The 16,125-nt window shown below is 35.6% G+C and overlaps 1 long non-coding RNA gene across 1 annotated transcript; it reads left to right on the plus strand.

Moving 5' to 3' along the window:
* The first annotated feature begins 297 nt into the window (after positions 1 to 297).
* LOC114273291 (uncharacterized) lies at positions 298 to 1,746 on the plus strand. Its single transcript, XR_014336974.1, has 4 exons — positions 298 to 497; positions 847 to 913; positions 1,017 to 1,066; positions 1,189 to 1,746. It is a non-coding gene; the product is annotated as an uncharacterized LOC114273291 (long non-coding RNA).
* Positions 1,747 to 16,125: the final 14,379 nt, after the last annotated feature.

Consider the following 16,125-nt stretch of genomic DNA (forward strand, 5'->3'; position numbering starts at 1 on the left):
TGACAACTAATTGAGTTTTAGCCGTTGAAAATAACATTTTGGGCAACTTAAAAAAATTGGTCCTTAAATGTGCAATCTTTAGCTACTACAAAAAATTTAATTGGTATTTATTTAACTTTTAACTACTAAATTTTAGTCCACAATTATAATTTAAAGTTTTGGATGTTGGAATTCAAATTTTGGAGGGATTTCTAATTTAATTCGCTACTAAACTATTTGATTGGAAAAGAAATATTTGGTTATTGGCAACTAAAAAAAGTTAGTTGGGAAAAAAAAAATACTAATGAGTTAGGACTTAAAAACGTGTCTGTCTCTCTCACTCTACGACTCTCTCTGTCTCTCACATCTGCCCTCCTCCGATTCTCTCTCTCGCTTTTGTCTCCATCATCGTCGGTACAGGAGCACCATCGACGTCAACACCCGTCGCACACGAGGACCATCGTAAACTAGCAGCCTATATCGTCTTATCTCGCAGTCACGATCCACCATTGGAGTACGTATGTCCTCTCGATTTCTCTCTCTCTCTCTCTCTCTCTCTCTATATATATATATATCTTTGTTCCCCTAATTTCGGCCTCTAGGGTTTTCTTCTTCTATCCGTATACTTTCTTCACACAAACCTACCCCCCGGTCAACCCAGCTACCGCCATTCATATAGTGGGCAAATGGTTTGCTCCACTCTTCCCATCTTCACCTTTATATCTGCGAAATCCTTTTTTGAAACCCCTTCTCAAACCTTTCTTTCCAAGACAATCAAAAGCACCAAGTATTTATTTTAAATGTGGTATAAAAAGTATGATCTGAGATTAAACATTTTGATTTAATTACCTTGGTATTTGTATGAAGTTGGGTTTGCTCTGAAATGTCCATAAACTGACCATTTCGTAAAGAGAATAAGATCAAAATTGTCAAGGTAAGTTCTGCCTCTATGTTGACAACTTTATTCTTTAATTCTTGCTCTTTGGAAAACTAATCACATTTAAAATGTTTTTTTCACTGTTCGATTTTATTCCCAGTAATGTGGTTGCTAACTTGCTCTGCATTTTGAGTTGGGCTTATCAACAAGGTAACATTTTAGGAGATTATTCTATCTATTTTGGATTATCACAATTTTGTTAATGTCTGCATCTTATTCCCCTATGATAGATAGCGAGGGCTTTTTGCTTATTGTAACTTTCTAACATTCAGGCACTCAAGGGATGTTTCTGGGTTTGAATTTGCACTTGGGGCTTTGGGTTCATTGCTATCTTATGCAGAACTACTAGCTGATGAGTGCAATTATGGAAGTTATAGTATTTGACAGTACAATCTTCACAGCTACCTGAGGTTAGATTCTACTACCATGAGGGCTCTAAATGTTATGGAGAGCAAAACCGATGCTAACAAAGCCATCTTTTGTTTGCTATTTTCCTGGGTAAGCTACCTCTTTTGTTGTAGTTTATGAATATACACTTAATCAGACAATTAAAGTCTGACACGTGCATCATATAGAGGAAAAAGACATGAATTTCTTATTTTAGCTGATTTTGGTTTAGTTTTGTAATTGCTTCTTCACTTGCCTTAACTTGTTTTGGGCAGAGTATAATTGGACTTGTTTTGGCTTGAGTGCTTTATTTAATTACAGAAGAGTTGTATTGAGGTGTAATTTGTAGCATCTGTTCAAGTGAATTTCCTTTGGAATCATATGTGAACTTCTGGACTAAGATGATGTATGACTTTTGAACTTTATGGGACAATTTTTTAACACTCCTTTACTTGTCTTATTAATTGCTTGATCTTGTGTTGTTAATTACGATTGGGCGAGCTCCTCAGTGCCAACTTAGTTGGAATCGTTGTGTTTTGAAAAAGGGCGTTTGGGGGGGCGAAGATGAATCAATCTATTATATAGAAAGAAACACTTGTTAATCTATAGAAAGAATAGATAATTTTCAAGTTATATATATTTTGTTTTCAGCATTAATTTGTTATTATGTCCATATTTTTTTTTTAGTATACATATTTTTTCTTTAATACTTCTGTCATCCTATAGTTAGAAAGAAAGAACAAATTCTATCTTGTAGTTATGGTATTTGCCCTTGGCTCTGAAGTTATAATGTTGCTGATGGAATTTCTTGATTATTAAGTATTACATTTACTTTTGAATTCATTATTCTTTTTCAAATACAAGAATAAATTTTACGACACAAGTATTAATTAGTCATTTATTGATTGCTCTAGGAAGTAGGAACTGTGGGTAGTAAACAAATTTGATCATTTGAATCCAAAGTTTATATTTGACGGAAATTATTAAGAATTGGACCAATAATTAATAACTTAATGGGGGCCATGAACACACTCAAAAAACTTGTGAACTGAAGAACATAAAATCTATCCCTTGCACTGCCATCAAGGGTAGGCAAAGCCAAGAGAACTATACTTTAAGAAATATTGCAACACAACTACTATCACTACTCAGGCACATGAAGCAGCCTGCTTTAACAACTTCCCGATCGAGCCATAAAATAGCAAACTTATACCCATGAAGAGGGCACTTAGAGTCGAAAATGTTTTAAAGTTAGTTGAAAAAGGGCGTTGCAGGGGTGAAAATGCAAAATAGCCCTCATTCCACTCTTGCAATGTAATGGACAGCTTTCCCATGCCAAATATGACCATGGGGATAGATGGTATGTAAATAGGACATGTAGGTTGGGAGTTAGAGTCGAAAATGCCTTAAACTTAGTCCAAAAAAGGCGTTCACGGGTGAAAATGCAAAACAGTCCCCCAACCACTGTTGTGATATAACGGGTAGCTTCCTTGTGCCAAATATGACATGTAGGGACAGACGGTACGTAAATAGGACATGTTGGTTGGGAGTTAGAGTCGAAAATGTCTTAAACTTAGTCAAAAAAAGGAGTTCGGGGCCCAAAATTTTTTTTATTAATTATGTACAATGATTACTTGTAAAATATTACTAGTTGCCTAATATATGCATTTGAGTTTTGCATATTTTTCTTTTATTTATATTCGAGTATACAAAACTAATAATTAATTTGAAAAAGATTAATTAAATTCGAGTTTTATATATATATATTTTTTATAATTTTAAATATGTCAATATTTAGTCAATACTATGATTAATTTTATTTTTACCGATAGTTTTTGGCGTGGAATTGTGGATACGATTTTTTTTGACAAGTACGGAAGACATTGTTTTTAATCTACAGATTAGAATTGTTCATATAAATTACTTTTTTGGTGTGGTACATATCGAAATTTCGGCGAGGTACAAATTAACTTTTGACATGGTACAAATTAATTTTTGGTGCGGTACGGATTAATTTTTTGTAGTGCAAATTACTCTTTTGGCATGGTACAAATTACCTTTTAGATATTAAATTTGGTTAATCCTCTGTTATGTATAGAATTATATTTTTGAGGTTGGATTATACTTGGTTAGTATGGAATTTCTATTACATTTAGAATTTGACGTTAAATATGAAATTTTTTAATGGTTGAAAGTGAAATGTATGCATGGTGTAAAATAGTTGCTAATATAATAAGTATTTAAGGATTATTTTGTTTATATACAGGGTTCAGGTTGCACTAATAATGGAATAAATACAGGTGGTCGAGAAATTAATTTTAAAAAAAAAATAAATTATAAAGTTTTTGGCGACTAAATATTTTGGTAGCCAAAAATACAAGTAAAGGTTTTTGGTGTCTAAATATTTAGTCGTAAAAAGAAACAAAAGGCTACCTTTGGTGACTAAAAGTTGAATTCATTTTTATGTGAAAACTTTCAACGATTAATATTTTAGTTGCCAAAAGGCTACCTATGGCTACTAAAAAAAATTTAGTAGCCAAAAGTTGTAAATTAGTTACCAAACAAATTTTAGTCACCAATACTATTGCTGACAAAGTATACCCCACTAACTGGGAGACTAAAATTTTTAGTCGCCATTGACTTTCGGTGACCAAAAACGAGGCTTTGGCAACTAATCTTTTAGTAACCGAATGTGTATTTTCTTGTAGTGTAGAGAGACACTATTGGACTTGATGGTCCCAGTTTGCGACTCATTTCAGTGTTATGATCCTTATATATTTTAGAATTCATTGTGCAGAGTATTTATTTAAAAAATCAAGATGATTGAACGTTATTAATTACATTATCCAATCACATTTAAAAAAAATAATAATAGATGGTCTTTTCTGAAAATTATAATTGTTGTCCGTTTTTTAAGTTTAAATATGATCTGAACTTATAGTTACAAATATTTGATCATTGAAAGGGGCTCCAATGTGGGTCACCAAGCCCCATAATACATCTATAGTTCAGAGAAATTGTGGATGGTAAAATCTAAGCTTACATCTAGTTTGGCCATTTGCAATTCGCAACACATATGGCAAAATTCCTGAGATAAGCTTAGTGGTCGAGTTGACCAGTAGGTCAATCGAGCTAACCTAAATAGAGGGTGGACCAAGTTAATGAAATTTCCACTTTGCATGGGAACAAACTTATCCATTCTTAGAGTATTGTGAACGCGGGATATGATCTCATATAGAGCGGAATAACATGGTGAAAATGTTATGCATCTCTTAACTGAGTATTGCGATCAGTGGAAATGCTACTAATAAGAAAAAGTAAGTGAACTAAACATGGTACACAATAAGGTATGCACTTATACATTGTCTCATCATTGACATTCTTGAGAGCTCTTACTAATTTAGACATCGGAGAGTCCCTGACAAACTATCATAGTTTGTCAATGCTTCTCAAATTCTTAAGCAGAGAGTTTGTGTTCAAGTTCATAATAGTTGATAGAGCAAATTTCATTTTACCCCTTATGGTTTTGCTCATGTGCAGATTACCCTATCTCATTTGGAAATAACCGCATAATCTCCTTATGATTTGTAGACTAAAATGCACCGTTAAGCATTCTATCGAACTTAACAATAAGTTTCAAACATGTGCTAAACAGGAGGTTATATGCTTATTTTTGAATTTCAAATGAGTGAATTGCACATGGAATAAACAATAAAGAGTTAAAATACATTATGCTTTCCAAACAAATGACAAAAATATGCGTAATTCACACACTTAGGTTACTTGTATACAATGGTATTTTAGTCTTTTTTATTAAATTGTAAATGGGCCTAACAATGCATTTCAGTTCATAAACCACAAGAAGGTTGTGTTTCCAAATGAGATGGGGTAAAGTGCAATTTTTCCTAGTCGATATACACTTTATGAACTCACTACCACTACCATCACCACCGCCACTATCATTACCACTACTACCTTCTCCTTCATAACTATTGTCATTATTACCATTATTTCATTGCCACCACCATAGTCGCCACTACCATGCCTGCAAACTGCTTTAACAACTACTACAACCTTTCATATTCACAACCATTGCCACTGTTACCATAACGACACCATCATTCCATCACCACAATAACCACCATTATTACACCACCGCCACCACTCAATTTTATTTCCACAACATTACCCTTCCAACTATCACTACAATCACTGTTCCTTTATCTTTACCACCATTGCCATTGTCGTTGTAGCTAATAGCGCTGCCTCCTCTACCACCATTTATTTTTCATTTCTTAATTTTCAGTTTGCAGCTTTATCAAACACCACCATAGTTGTTAGTTTATAGTTCTTGGTAGGGTTGGGAAAGCGTACACCCAGTCTGTGAAAATTGAATGGCTCGAACCAATCCGCCACATAATGGACAATTTCAATGTGACGAGCGGACGGATGCGGATGTATTTTTCCCAATCAACCTAAGCTCGAACAAATGACCACTGGGAGGTCAACCATCCCAATTTGATCCGCTAACACTTTTAAGAATATGATGTCATGCTTTTACACTTTTGTGTTATAGAAAAAGATATATTATTTAGTAATTATATTTGCTGTTTATGAAATACAAAAGTTGGGACTGATTTTTATTATAAAAAAATGAATAATCAAAAAATTTGGGGGAAAAGTATTAAAAAATAGTTTGAAAAAATGCTTAAAACAATAAAGCTCAACTGTCAAACCAATTCATATCTATCCACCAACCTACATGGCCCTATTTAATCCACGTTCGCTAATTAAGGGAATAGATGTGGATTGATTTTTCTCATTTCATCTAAATTCAAACGGATGGCGGATGGGAGACCTCCCAATCCAACTCGATTTGCGAACACCCCAGCCATAACATATTAACATGAATTGTTGGGAAGGTCCATATTAATTAGCATAGGGTGACCCATTTTTGTTGTAATGGGTATTGACTGGCAATAGGTTTGACCCATTTAAGAGTCAGGAATATTATCTTCAATACAACATACAATTCCATATTCTATATAAGAAAATTAAATATATATGATTCCAAAAATGCATAAAGTTTTTTTCCCCTTATATATATACTTGCTGCATGCTTGAATAAAAAATATTAAATCCATAGCCAATCTTATTTGAAGCACCCTCTCTCAGAATATTAAAAACAACAAAATCAAGTGAGAAATGTTCTTTAGGTAATATTCAGGCCTCGTTTGGGAACAAGCTAATTTAGTAACTTTTTGGCTATTTGGCTAAAATATGAGCTAAAAAAAACTAGTACGTTGGGATGACTTTTTAGCTTTTTACGAAAAGATGTGCAAAAAGTAGAGAGAAAAGAGAATCTTTGACTTTTTGGTATGAGTTGTTGGCTTTTTGGCTAATTTAATAACTTTTTGACTTTTTGGCTAAAATGGAGGGTTCCCAAACGAAATATCACTTAGAGTGTCGGCAAGCTCAACAAATTTTGTATCAAATTATAATTTAATAATTATTTTTATATTTTATGTAGTTCTTTTTTAAAACACACCATTCACTAGACTCTCTCTTCTAGCTCGATTTTATTTAATAGTCTTTTGTTGTCCACTCTGTCTAATACAGTATTAAAAAAAAAAAAGTCAAAAAACAATAGGATCAAATCTTTTGAAAAATGATATGCTATTGAATAGCCAATATGAGCCATAACCTTAACAAATTTGTTGTGGTGCTATGGCAATTGTAAATAAGGTTTGAATTTTTTCCGATTGCCTATCCTACTAAAGAGTAGGGCTGCAAATGCACTGAATTTTTCCTGAGCTGGCTTGACTCGACTCGACTCGACTCGTTAAGGGTTCAGCTCGGCTCGACTTGACTCGACTCATTTAGTAAATGAGTCAAGTTTGAACTCGAATAAGCTCGGCTCGTTTATCTTTATTTAAATTATATAATAAATATATTATTTATGTATAAAATAATAGAAATAATAAATAAAAAAAATCTTATTGAGCCAAGCCAAACCGAACTTGTGTTCGAGCTCAATAAACAAGCTAGATAAGCATATGAGCCGAGTTCAAACTCAACAAAGCTCGACTAGGTTTGGTTCATTTGCAACCCTACTAAAGAGACACTATTGAGCTTGGTAGGATTGCTTCAGGGTCGACCTCAATGATAGGGACGGAGCCAACCAATGACCAAAAGAGGCCATGTGGAGCCTGTGTTTATTAGAACCTATGTGTATATGTTTAAGGGAGAGGCATCCTATATATAAGATATCGGCCCCGCTAAATTTTTAAGACAACTTTTTTAGTACCCAATATAATTATTTCTACAACAAATGTCAAATCACTATCTTTCTTTACAATTATTCTAAATTTAATAAAATATTATTTACATTGACTAAATAAATATAAAGTAAGTGATAAGATTAGATAGCATTATCGCATATATATTGAAAAGGAAATTACTAAAAAAATTAGTACGGATTCAATCATATTTGAATTTTGTGATAGAAAAGAAACCCAAGTTCAATTTTAATGATGACTAAGTGGGTAGGTAATTGAAGAAAATTTAGTTTTGATTTGTCAAATTTTGCTTTTTAATTTTTATTTATTTTAAATATCTTTATTTGATATATTTTGATATGTTGCAATTTGCAAATTAGAATCTAGAAAAATGTAAATGTAGTTGGAGTTGGATATTATTTTGGAAAATGGCTTACTATAAGTTGGTTTTTTTGGTTTATTATGAAAAAAGTACAAAAAGTAGATAGGTGATGTAACCCAAATAAATCAAAATCAATTAGCTAATAAATTTGTTAGGAATTTGACCCTTCTTAACCAAGATCAGTGAGACACAAAATAACAAAAAAGGAAAAAAAAAAAGAATCAAACAAATCACACACACAAGAACACAAGGATTTACATGGTTCACCCCAAAATAGGGCTATGTCCACGACTACTGCGGTTTTTCACTATGATCAGAAAAATACAACTCTCTTTTAACCTAAAGGAGGCGCCCCCATATCTATTTATAAGTATAGAATTAAAGTTACACAGAAGCACATGAGAATTACGAAAGTACTCAAAAATTTCGGTGCCGGGGGGGGGGGGGGGTGTAAACCCCATTCCCCTTGGGAGGAGACTTCCCTAAAACCCCCATTGTACCCAGTGTTTGAGTGAACAGTAGGGTTGAGTGAACAGTACTTATGAGGATCTACCGACCCAACAATCTCCCACTTAGAACCTGATAATACAAGGTCTCCATCATCTTCATCACATAGAGGAACACCGCAACAACTCAATCTTCCTTCATTAATCTTGAAGGCCAATTGAAGTTGCACACAACTTCAATTTGTCAATGGTGACTGTCTTGGTCAACATGTTTGCTGGATTCTTACTACCTTAGATCTTCTCAAAAGACAAGACTCCATCATCTACAAATGAACAAATGAAATTGTATCGTAGCTGAATGTGTTTCGTCCTAGAATGAAAAGCTAGATTCTTTGCAAGATGAAAAGCACTCTGACTGTCACTATGCAAAATACTCATCTCTTGCGTCTTACCCAACTCTGCTAGGAAATTCTGTAACCAAGTCATCTCTTTCCCAGCTTCAGTGATAGCAACATACTCAGCTTCTGTTGTAGAAAGGGCCACAATCTTCTATAACTGTGAAATCCAACTCACTGTTGTACCACCCAATGTGTAAACATGACCAGTAGTACTCTTTCTGTTATCCATATCACCAGCCAAGTCTGCATCAGCATAACCATGTAACCCGATGCCAGTTCGTCTAAAACAAAGTGCCATGCATGTAGTACCACTCAAGTATCTAAGAATCCATTTCACTGCCTTCCAATGCTGCTTGTCTGGATTACTCATGTACCTACTAACTATTCCCACTGCATGTGTAATGTCTGGTCTAGTACAAACCATAGCATAGATTATGCTACCGATAGCTGAAGTATATGGAACACGTTCCATGTAAGCCTGCTCTTCTTCAGTCTTCGGAGACTACTCTTTGGCAAGTCTGAAATGGCTACCCAATGGAGTGTTCACTGGTTTTGCACCATCCATGCTAAACCTCTTGAGAACTTTCTTGACATACTCAGCCTGTGACAACTTTAAATTAACATTTGCCTTGTCCCTGTGAATCTTCATACCAAGGATTTGTTTACAACTCCAAGATCCTTCATCTCAAATTGGTTGGACAAAAGTTTCTTCAATATTTTTATCTCTTCAATGCTAGATCCTGCGTTAAGCATATCATCAACATATAAGAGTAAAATAATATAACTTTTGTCAAACCTCTTGAAATAACAGCAATGATCTGCTTGACATCTTGTAAAACCATTGCTACACATAAACCCATTAAACTTCTTGTACCACTGCCTTGGGGCCTATTTCAAACCATACAATCTTTTTCGAAGTTTGCATACAAACTCCTCTTTGCCACGTGCCAAGAAACCTTGTGGTTGTTTCATGTAAATTTCCTTATTCAAATCACCATGGAGAAAAGTCGTCTTCACATTCATCTGCTCATGATACAAATCTTCAGCAGCCACAATTCCTAGCACCAATCTGATAGTGGTCAACTTCACAACTGGAGAGAAAATTTCAGTGTAGTCAACCCCTTCCTTTTATTGAAATCCCTTTGCAACCAATCTAGCCTTGTAGCGTTTACTCCCATCATGTTCCTGTTTGACCTTGTAAACCCACTTGTTGTGCAAAGCTTTCTTACCCACTGGTAATTCAGTCAACTCCCATGTCTGGTTTGCCATGAGTGAATCCATTTCATCCTACATAGCTGACTCCCACTTGATTGAATCATCAACCTGCAAAGCCTCATCATAACTTTCGGGTTCACTCCCATCAGACAATAACAAATAATATAAAGATGGAGACCAATGCTGTGTAGGTTTAGACTCTCTTTCTGACCATCTCAACTTAGGAGTAAGAGTATGTGGCTCAGTTTGTGGAATAAGATTTTCAGGATTATTCTAAATCCTACTTGTTAGGTTTTATTTCTTGGCAATCCCGTTTGACAAAACTCCTTTGAGTTGTAATTTTATTCGCATTTTTATTTCAGTGAGGCTATGAGTTGTTAGATGCGAATCCAACCCGAATCAAGCATTTCAGAGAAGTTTGTGATGATAAAGCTTTCAAGATTGCCACTTCGCTGATTATGACGGGGATCGAGCTGCCCGGTCAGCTCGCGGGGGTCCAGGGGGCAGCGTCCCTTGGCGGGTCCGGGGCAGCGCCACGGCGGGGTTGAGGGGCAGCGCCCCTGAAGCAAAATGCAAAAATGCATTCAAAGTTGCCTGTCCGAGCATGTTATTTTTTTTTCCAGTTTTTCCATTTTTGGCCTTCCCGCTCGAGCGGGGAAAGTGACGCTCGAGCGAGGATTGGAAGCTCTCAGCAACTCTGCAGTCGCCTGTAAAAATACTGGAATGTGTGATTTTACGCTCGAGCGGATTCTCCTACGCTCGAGCGCATCTCAGTTTGTTCGCACGCAGTTTTTGGTCAGTCCGCTCGAGCGGGCTGTGTTGAGCTCGAGCGGAGATCGCGGGACAGATTCTATAAATTCGTGTGTTGGGTCAGATTTTAGGATAACTTCTCCAGATCTTCTTTTTGGTTTCTAGGGTTTATATCTGGGGATACTTTGGGAGTTTTCTTTGATGTTTTTATTGAGTATTCAACTCATGATCTAAAGAGAGTACATCAAAGGTTTGTTTGTTATACACAAAAGAGAGAGTTATTCTTCAGTTGTGGATTCTGAAGAATTCGAGCCTGAAGCTTTGGTGGAATCCGGAGTGGCTCATCAGAAAGACAATTCCGTGGTGAAGATGGGGTTGGAAGAGGCACATAAAGGTTGGTTCAATTAGGCGTTGTGGATTCGCTAGGTAATTGAGAGTATACCTGTGCAGTTCCTTTAATTCTTCTTAGTGGATTGTCTTGTGGCTGTTGCCCGTGGTTTTTTGATCACAGTTGGAGGTGTCCAATTGTGGTTTTTTCCACGTTAAATCGTTGTGTCTCTTTGTCTTGATTGTTTGATTGGGATTGTTATATTTTGCTTAAAATTGATACATAATCACAAATCAACATCTAGGGGATTTCTAGATTTTTCACTACTATTCTCCTCTAACTCAACATGCTCATGACAAGTAATAGATTCAGATTCAGATGCAGACTTATCCCTATCCTTACACATTACTTTCTCATTAAATATGACATCTCTACTTATGATTATTTTTTAATTTTTATCATTCCAAAACCGATAACTAAGTTGATCAATGTTATACCCAATAAAAGTACATTTAACAGATTTTGGATCAAGTTTACTTCTATCAGCAGAATCTATATGCACATATGAAACACAGCCAAATACCTTCAAAAAAGAAAGATTTACCTCTTTACCATTCCAAGCTTCTTCTGATAGCTCTCCATTCAATGGAACAGATAGACCACTGTTAATCAGATATGCTGCAGTGTTAACTGCATCTGCCTAAAACATCTTTGGTAATCTGGCATGTATCCTTATACTTCTAGCACGTTCATTCAAAGTTCTATTCACGCGTTCTGTAATGCCATTCTGTTGAGGTGTCTTTCGAACAGTCTTCTCCATTCTAATTTCACTTTCTGCACAATATTTCTTGAACTCATTGTCTTCATATTCCCCTTTATTATCTGATCTCAAACACTTAATTTTCAAACCTGTTTCAGTCTCCACCAAGGCTTTTCACTTCTTAAAAGTAATATAAACTTCAGATTTATGTTTCAGAAAATAAATCCATACCTTTCTCGTTGAGTCGTCGATAAAGGTAACATAGTATGATGATCCTCCAAGAGATGAAACTGGTGCAAGTCCCCACACAGTTGTATGAACTAACTCCAACTTTTCTGACTTCGGTTTCTTGCCATCCTTTGAAAAACTAACCCTCTTTTATTTGCCGAAGATACAATCCTCACAAAAGTCAATGTTCGCTGATTTCAAATATGATAGTTTCCCCTTAGATACAAGTACCCTTCATTCTTTTTTGACTCATATGCCAAAGTCTTTGGTGCCACAGATTTGAGTATTCCTTCTCACCAGCAACCGCTACTGCATCCTTATTGTTTGTAGTCATATAAAGGGTGCCTTCTTTTTTACCACGAGCAAGAACCATGGCTCTTTTGGTGGTTTCCACAAACCACACATGAAGGTTACAACATGACCTTCACTATCAAGTTGCCCAACAGAAATCAAGTTTCTTTTCAAACCAAGCACATATCTGACATTCTGTATCTTCTAAATAGATCCGTTTGGCAACTTGATTGTTACATCCCTTTTACTCACAATCTTTAAAGGTTCATCATTAGCCAAATAAACCTTCCTGAAATCACCACCAATGTAATTGTCCATGATTTCCCTTTGTGAAGTAGAATGGAATGATGCCTCAGAATCTAAAATCCAAGATTCAAGAGGGCTGCCAATACTCAAGATCAAAGCATCATAAATTTCCTCCGTTGCAGTATTAACAGACTTCTGATTTTGATCACCTTTGTTCTTATTCAATGTCGAGCAATCTCTTTTTAGATGTCCCTTTTTTCCACAATTCCAACAACTTCGTTCCTCTCCAGTTCTTGAATTGCTTCTGTGTTTGGATTTTGATCTGTTGCGATTCGGGTTTTTTTTTTTCCTATTGATCTTCCTCTAGCTTCTGTATTCAGGGCAGATTCTGATGTTTTCGCTAATTCCCTCTTGCGAATTTCTTCACTTAGAATTAAATCTCGAATATCATTGTAATTCAACTTTTCTTTTTCCGAAGAATTACTTACTGTCGTTACAGTACCATAACAGTACCATTCCAATTTTCTGACAAACTAGATAGAAGAATGAAAACCCTAACCTCATCATCAAATTCGATAGATACAGAACTAAATTGTGTTACCACAATATTGAATTCATTCAGATGCTTAGCCACCGAAGCACCTTTTATCATCCTCAAATTAAACAATCTACGCATCAAATAAACTTTATTTGAGGCAGATGGTTTTTCGTACATGCTTGAGAGTGCCGTCATGAGACCCGCTGTAGTCTTCTCCTTCACTATGTGTAACGCAACATTACTAGACAACGTTAGCCGAATAACTCCTAACACTTGGTGATCATGAAGAGTCTGCTCATCATCTTTCATATTTTTTGGTTTTGTCCCTAAAAGGGGTTCATACAGTTTTTTTTTTTTTTTTTTTTTATATAGATAGTCTTCAATCTACATCTTCTAAAATCCGAAATTTGTGCCATTGAAGTTATCGATTCTAACATTTTCGTCTGTGACCATCGCTCCCACTCGAACCAATGCTTTGATACCAGTTGTTAGGAGTTTGACCCTTCCTAACCAAGATCAGTGAGACACGAAATAACAAACAAAGAAGAAAAATGAATCAAACAAATCACACACACAAGAATGCAAGGATTTATGTGGTGCACCCCAGAATAGGGCTACGTCCACAGCTACTACGGTTTTTCACTATAATCAGAAAAATATAACTCTCTCTTAACCTAAAAGAGGCGCCCCCTCGTCTATTTATAAGTATAGAATTAGAGTTACATGGAAGCACATAGGAATTACGAAAGTACCCAAAAATTTTCGCCTCGGGGTGGGGGGGGTAAAACTCCTAGACCCCCTCCCCCTTAGGGAGAGGCCCTCCCAAACTCCCCATTGTACCCAGTGTTTGAGTGAACAGTACTTATCAGGATCTACAGACCCAACAAAGTCGACTTATAAGCTTGTTCCCAAAATGGTCCATAATACTTGGCACTTCCTATCTTGAAATCCTTATTCTGTTGTTGCTCAATAATCTAAACTGTTTACCTTTTAAGATTTATTGAATAGAGTATTAATGCAAAAATTCAAGATGATTGAATAGAGTTAACCATATGATCAATTCAATTTTGTATTAAAAAAATTAACGATTTATTCTCAAAATTATATTTGCCAACCATTTTTGTAAGATAATTTTTTATTTTTTATTTTTTTTTATTTATTTTTTTTTTTTTTACGTAATTGATCTTCTCAGTAAGTCCTAAAAGATGAACTATAAATCATTGAGGTAGGCTCACCAAGCCCAATAGCACCTCTCCCGTTCGAATCCCAACATGAGAGAAGTCATCTCCTTTTAAGTAATAGTTAGTCAAGTAATTAGTTTGTTGATGCTAATGAAGCAATATTTTTATATTTTATTTGCTATATTTAGTTAAAACATAAATTCTTAGGTTTTTGTAATTGGCAATTTTGTTGGACAAAACTTTACTCAGTTGTATTTTGTTCACTCTATTGTATCTGTGAGTTAAGCATAGTTTGGGAAGTTGGTTTTGGTGGGTTAGGGGCTAAAATAGTCACAAAAAACAAAATAGGCTATTTTAGCCACAAAAAACAAAATATCAAATCCAACACATAATCATTACACTCCTCTCTCACAAAAAAAGTCAAAAAAGCCAAAAAGCCAAAAAGTCCTTCCCAAACTAGGCTTTTTAGCCCCAGGCTAAAATAGCTAAAAAGCCAACCCACTTCCCAAACGGAGGCTTTTGAGAGCTTAGATGTGAATCCAAGCCGAGCTGTACTTATATAGAAGAGTTTGTGCTGACATTCCATATCTTGACTTGAGTATTCTTTGTTTGCCACTTTGCTGACTAAGTACGGGGATCTAGCGGTCTTTTGTGCTCTCAAGAGGTGAAGTGGTTCATCCAGTATCTCTACTTGCATTATGAACTTTTGAGAAATATGTTTTACCACTCGAACGGTAGATGTTGCGCTCAAGCGGTTGGCCTATATGTGAGCACCTCCTTTAGTCACACCGCTCAAGTGATAAAGTGAGTGCTCGAGCAGTCTTCGCGGTTCTGTTTATTATAAAGTGCGTTTTTTGTTATATTTAGGGTTTAATCCATCTAGATTTTTAGAAAGGAAGAAAAAACAAAGTGTTCGATATTGGAAGGTGTTTATATATGAGTTTCCTTGATGTATAAAAGGTGATCCATTGATCAATGAATTACATATTGACAAATATTAAGGGTTGGTTTTGTTCTTTTATTCGCAAAAAGAGAGATGTGTTCAATGGTGGATTCTGCAAAAACTTGGGCCTGAAGTTTTGGTGGATTCCAAAGTGGCTCATCATCATAGATTCGACATTAGCTTTGTGGATTCAACATTGGGCAAAACAATTCCAAGGTGAAGATAGTGGTGAAAGAGGCACATCGGGTTCGGTTTAATTCGTGCGTGGACTTGCTAAGTAATTGAGAGTTCTCGTGTATATTTTATTTTATTTATTTATTTATTTATTTATTTTGTAGATTGTTTTGTGATTTTGGCCTGTTATTTTTTTCATGTTAAATTGTTGCACCGATTTGTTATTAATTTTTTGATGGAGATTGTTATTCGTTATTTAAAATTAAATCCACAATGCCGCATGGAGCACCGCACAAAGCTAGCGCAGCATGCAGCCATACTAACGTTGAGCAGAGCCCAATTTCACTTGGCCGGTCAAATGAATATAACCCGGTCCAATCTTGATTGCCACATTAATTGAGGACAACTCATCTGGCCTAATCTTAGCCTAAGGCCCAATGAGGCTTTGCTCGGCCCATTAACACAACCTAGACAAAGCCTGACTAGTCAAACCACACACCCACACACTACGTTTGACCAGCTAAACCTCCTTTGCATGGCCCAAACCATGTAGCCTTCCAATCTATAGCCCGGCTGACAACAAAGGCTTGATTTAGCGGTTATTTGGGATGTTCTAAATAAGTATATTTTTTGAATTTTTATAAAAAGATGTGTAAAAAAGTAG

The sequence above is a fragment of the Camellia sinensis genome, chromosome 8, assembly GCF_055761805.1.
Source record: "Camellia sinensis isolate YWXY chromosome 8, ASM5576180v1, whole genome shotgun sequence".
Lineage (NCBI taxonomy): Eukaryota > Viridiplantae > Streptophyta > Magnoliopsida > Ericales > Theaceae > Camellia > Camellia sinensis.